The sequence below is a fragment of the Asparagus officinalis genome, chromosome 4, assembly GCF_001876935.1.
Source record: "Asparagus officinalis chromosome 4, Aspof.V1, whole genome shotgun sequence".
NCBI classification, from domain to species: Eukaryota; Viridiplantae; Streptophyta; class Magnoliopsida; order Asparagales; family Asparagaceae; genus Asparagus; species Asparagus officinalis.
The window spans coordinates 37,236,159-37,242,574 of NC_033797.1; the positions used below are offsets into that span (position 1 = coordinate 37,236,159).

A 6,416-nucleotide genomic window follows, 5' to 3' on the forward strand; every position below is an offset into this window, starting at 1 on the left:
AACCCAGTAGTCGCTGAAGCTGAAGAAGTTTCATGGCCTCCAAGGGATCCTGAAGCTCTCATATTGATGGAAAAAGTAAATCACTGGTTTGGAATTTATCTAAATCAAGTTGCCTACCTATTTCAACAGTAATACTTACTTTTAATTAATACCTTACATTAGTCCTTAGTTATGTTCATCTCAGTGCAGACTCTTAGTTCAATTCTTACTCTTAAGGAAAAGTTTGAATTATTAATATGAGACCTGGATATACTTCTATTATTAAGCGATAGAGGGTTCAAGATAACATAATAAACATGGAAATTGGGAAATGCTAATATGGATGTGTAGAAGAACTGGAGAACGTAAGTATTAAACTTGTACATCATGTGAGAGTTGGTTTTTGTAGTTGTTGGCAATAATGTCTCAGGTGGCATCATGTGAAGTGATGTTCTATGAGTGCCTTCCAGATGTGTAATAAAGAGTTATGGTGTTCTTAACTGGTCAGGGATAATTTTACTCCTAAAATAATATGTATAATTTGCAACTGAACAATTTCTATTTTGCTAGTAGGATTTGATTTGAAACTCAAAATCAACACCAGAGGAGAGCTTTAAATTAAGAAGTTTAGAAGTGTTATAGAGACATAATTATCATTAGATGTTTCTTTTCTTTCTGTTGCCTACTATCTCCATATCCTGTACATCAGTCCATTGCAATATAACATTTCTTTTCTACCTGCTAGTGCATTTACCATGTTAGTCAATGCTCGATTAAGTTTCTAATAGTCTTGACATAATTATAAAAGTAAATTGGAGAGGAAGCTCTCGGAGGCAGCAGAGAAAGAGGTGGTTCTTTGGTTCATGGAAGAGAAGGCAGATGACATCACGAAGCAGGTAAAAGAAATTAAACCTATTCAGAGTTCTGCTGATTTTGGGAAGTTGAGAAATGCAAATTTAAGATTATGTAGTTACAAAAGTTTGAAATTATCAGAATGAAAGTAACTTAATATGAACTGAATATTTCTTTAGTTAGATTGGAAATATTTCTATACTCTTGTTGTGTTACATTAACATTGTTTTAACATTACTATGTTTAGTCATTGTGTATATAGACGTGTCTGCGCAAACTCAATGTCAACATAATCAACTAGTGATAGTTTGGCTTGGATGATTTTAAGTTTGTAATGAAGTATATGGACTCTCACACATTGAACACCTCAGGTTTAATGTTTAACTTGTGCTCAATTCTTAACTCCCTAAATTTGATTATTGGAAGTGCTATTAATTAAGTCTCCCAATTAATTCTTAACTTGCTGTGATATTAGTTTTTCAAATCACTGGAATTACTAATAAGATGGGTTAATTCTTAAGTTCGTGTGGTATTAGTCCCTGCTTTGATATTTTCAAATCTGTCAGTTATATAGAACACGTAGCTAATGATTTTCATGTTTCTTGCTATATCATTGTCGTGCTTGCTTATGTGAATGTCTTCTGAAATCTGTTGTCTGGTCATGACCTTTTGAGATCACAATACTTGTTGAGATGCTCTAGTATATGCTTAGTTAACATCATGTTGTTAAGAGGTTTTTTGTATTCTCAGTGAAAACAAACTTATGCAATAAGACTTCCTAGAGCTCTTGTGAACAACTTATGCAATAAAACTTATGCAATATTGTATTCTCAGTTGTAACAGTACTGATCTACTTTAATATTTTTGAGGGAAACTTATATTTTTATTTGGTTTATCAGATAAATACTTGCAATGGTTTTTATTGTGATAGCTTCAAGCCAAACAATGAAACGAGTCCTAAGATGTGGACAGAAAATTGGACTGGCTGGTGGGTATTTTTCTAAAATTTTCTTTTATATTTTTATTTTTTATGTTTTTTCTGTATTTATATTATACTTTTGATGATTATACGTATTCACAGTTTTAAAAGTTGGGATTCACAAAAAAAAAAAAACTACTGTAGCATAGTATCCTAGACGGAAATTCCGTCTAGGATACTCAAATTCCGTCTAGGATGTTTTTTTAAAAATAAAAAATAAAAAAAAAATTAAAAACATCAAATTCCGTCTAGAATGAGTATTCTAGACGGAAATTTCCATCTAGAATACTCATTCTAGATGGAATTTTTTTCCGTCTAGGATAAATTATTCTAGACGGAAATTCCGTCTAGAATAATCCGTCTAGGATGTATTCTAGACGGTTTTGAATTCCGTCTAGAATATTCCGTCTAGGATGTATTCTAGACGGAATTTCCGTCTAGAATAATTCATCCTAGACGGAAACATACTAGACGCCTATTCTAGACGGAATTCCGTCTAGAATACGCATTCTAGACGGAATTCTGGGTATCCTAGACGGAATTTTCCGTCTAGGATACCTCATTATTTAGCACTGATAGTAGTTTTTTATTTTTAGATTTTAGAGATTGTGATTTTATATTGTAGAGGTTGAGTGCCTTAGAGAGATTTCATTTGACTCTTGTGATAAGACACACTACATTTATTTCATTTTCAAAGATATTTTATTTATTTTTAGTTGGGCCCTGATGATGTTGGTTATCTGTACATTTCTCCTGTGATTACTCTGCTTCATTGTTCTATTTTATTATTATTGTCTGTTTATACCTTCACTTGTTTGTTGATTCCACTAGGGAGATAGTACATATGATGCATGTTGTTGTACGGTATTGGTGCATGGCAGGTTTGATATTCCGAGATTCACCTTGGACTGCAGCCTTGTGTGAACCGTGGGGCGTCACACAAAAATAAAACTAGGCATCTTAGTATTATCATGTTTTGCATCTACGTGAGAGACCTTATTTATGACTATATATGTATAAAAAAAGTTGAGAGGAGAGAATCAAGTTTAGTGTTCATCATATAGATAAAATACCAAGTTACAACACTTACCTGAGTCACTGAATGCATCTTGAGTCACCATACTCAACCCTTAGGCACTATCCAATTGAAAATTCTTTGGAGAATGCACTAAGCTCTACATAATGCTTTATTCAAGAAGTAAGCTTAAGCTCTTTGTTTTAGTTAGTAATTTGGTGTCTAATTGCAGAGATGAGTAGTTTGTTTTATTAATAACTTTAGGGAGAACAAAAAGTTTAGAGAGAGAGAGAGAGATATTGTAAGCTTATAGAAAATAAATGAAGGTTAAAGATTTGGATGATTGTATGTAAATTTTAATTTATTATTCAAGATTGGCTTTTGGTATTTATTCATGAAACTATAATTTGTAAAGACTTGATTGTTAGTAGTATTCTCCACAATCAATTAATAAAAATCATATCTTAGTAAGGGAGGAATGTCTAATTAGATTTTTGATTGTTGTATTTTTATCCTTATCTTATACTTTTTTAGGACCGATCTACTATACTATAATATAAATATAGTATTAACAAAATTATAGTATTAAAAGAATTTGTTATAAGTATTCTCTCAAATCTTAAAAATTTTATTTTCCATTTATAAATATTATTATTATTATATAAATTATTATATAAGAATGAAAAATAATCTAATGTACTGATGTAAAAGTAGAAAAATAATCTAAATTCTAAAAATATGAAAATAATATAGAATGTATATTATCTATGGTAATTATGTATCATAATAGAATGAAAATTCTAGCTAGTCAGATATTTCCATTAATTAGAATAGAATTCGATTTTTATTTAGTTTTATTTAGTGATATTATAATTATATATATATAATGTTATATATTTATTATATAAATATAATTAGTTATATTATTTAGTATTTGAAAGAATTATGAACTATATAGTATAGTAGCTAGTCAGATATTTCCATTAATTAGAATAGAATTCGATTTTTATTTAGTTTTATTTAGTGATATTATAATTATATATATATAATGTTATATATTTATTATATAAATATAATTAGTTATATTATTTAGTATTTGAAAGAATTATGAACTATATAGTATAGTTCATATTAAATTAACTTAAATTCTTAGCTAATAGAAAAGATCCGGTAGTTTCTTGAATTCTTATACATTATTTCATTTCTATTTCTGTTATCTGAGCCCGCTTAGCTCAGAGGTTAGAGCATCGCATTTGTAATGCGATGGTCATCGGTTCGATTCCGATAGCGGGCTTTTTTCTCTATCGATTTTTTCCATGATTGATAATCTCTCCTTTCACTTTCTCGAAACGTTGAATGACTAATCCTAATCTATTATGTCGTGGTAACTTGTAACTAGGAATAAAAGGTTGATTATAGCAATTAGATCTATTCTATATAGAACAAATCATAAAACAGAGCCTTAATTTCCTATATATACAAAAAATACGGATATTGACACAATTCATTTCATTCCACTTTGTAATATTTCAGTAGATTTAGTTTTGTTTATCCTTTAGTTCAGTCTTAATTTCGATTTCTTCTGTAAAATGAAATTTTTATAAAAAAAAGGAGTCTTTATGTCTCGTTACCGAGGACCTCGTTTCAAAAAAATACGCCGTCTGGGGGCTTTACCGGGATTAACTAGTAAAAGACCTAGATCCGGAAGTGATCTTAAAAACCCGTTGCGTTCCGTGAAAAAATCGCAATATCGTATTCGTCTAGAAGAAAAACAGAAATTACGTTTTCATTATGGTCTGACAGAGCGTCAATTACTTAGATATGTGCATATTGCTGGAAAAGCCAAAGGGTCAACAGGCCAGGTTTTACTACAACTACTTGAGATGCGTTTGGATAACATCCTTTTTCGATTGGGTATGGCTTCGACCATTCCTGGAGCCAGGCAATTAGTTAACCATAGACATATTTTAGTTAATGGTCGTATAGTGGATATACCAAGTTATCGTTGCAAACCCCGAGATATTATTACTACGAAGGATAAACAAAGATCGAAAGCTCTGATTCAAACTTCTATTGCTTCGTCCCCTCACGAGGAATTGCCAAACCATTTGACTATTGACTCATTCCAATATAAAGGATTAATAAATCAAATAATAGATAGTAAATGGATCGGTTTAAAAATAAATGAGTTGTTAGTCGTAGAATATTATTCCCGTCAGACTTGAACCTAACGAACATAACAAAGAAAGGGGTTCAGACAATTATGTCCCTTTTTCAACGAAGTAAATAGATCTAAAGTAAAGGCCATCATCCACATTTTTCTCATTCACGTATCATAAATCGCTCCGTAGTAGGTTTTTTGTCTCCGCGATATTTGTATTTTACGTACCCGTATCAAAGTAATGTAATTAGGAATAGAGATTCTCTATCAAAAAAGCTTGTTGGAATAATGATATGAATTCTTATTTGATTTGATATATTGCGGTCGGTAACGCTGGTGAATTAACAGAAAATGAAAAATAATCTAAATTCTAAAAATATGAAAATAAGATAGAATGTATATTATCTATGGTAATTATGTATCATAATAGAATGAAAATTCTAGCTAGTCAGATATTTCCATTAATTAGAATAATATTCAAATTTTAATTAAATTATATTAACCTCAATATTCATTGCCTTTTCAAGTTTTCTGAGCTTCTCTTCTCTATTTATATTGTATCTTAGAGCTGCATATTTTCTTTCATATAGCTAACATAACTAGTATTTTTCAGTTCAATGCAAAAGCATGCGAGATATGCAAATTGAAATTGGAGTCAAGGTAATCTTTTGTTGTTTTTAGATTGTTTTGATTTTATTGGTGTTGATTTTATTGTTATGAGAGTAAAATTGTGTTACCATTTATTTAGTTTTCTATGTAGTAGATATCTAAAAAAATATTGGTTATTATGTTTAGTTTCTTAGTTATATTTGTTCACGTACAATGCATGTGCATCCTAACAAGTTATTAAATAACTTAGCTATACCATACATGAAAGAATATCGATCACGTTATCATAGAATGCGAACCTATAAGCTTGGTGTATATCTAACTTTAAACAAAAATTTAAGTCATACTTCTAGTATATATTTTGAGATGTCACGTAATTCAACTCTTAGACACCGTTCAATTTCAAGCATTAGTTGCGTTCAAGATCTATTCCTACACAAAATTTTGTTGTTGAGCAACAAAATTTGTGTAGTTCGACATGGACTATTAGGACAAGTGAATATTGTAAATCGCACCGCAATGTCCTACCTTTCGTTTGAAATATTGAAAGAAGAATATAGGGGGTTTGAGGAGGGAGAAGGGGCCGACGGCCACAAGAAGGATGGTCTGAGGTCTATTTGGAGGGTAGATTTGGGGATTTAATTTTATTTTTTAAACCTTTATCAAGAAAAAAACCCTTCTTTTAAAAAAAATCACTAATACTTTGATGCAAAGTTGATGCATACATCTAATTTAATCATACTTCTTCTAAGTGTGAATGGTGTTAAAACTTTTCTTCCTATAGCGCCCTTAATAAAAATATCAATTGACAATAATAATAT

At 30.3% G+C, this 6,416-nt stretch overlaps 1 non-coding gene across 1 annotated transcript; it reads left to right on the forward strand.

Annotated features, from left to right (window-relative positions):
* TRNAT-UGU lies at window positions 4,047–4,119 on the forward strand. Its single transcript has one exon. It is a non-coding gene; the product is annotated as a tRNA-Thr (tRNA).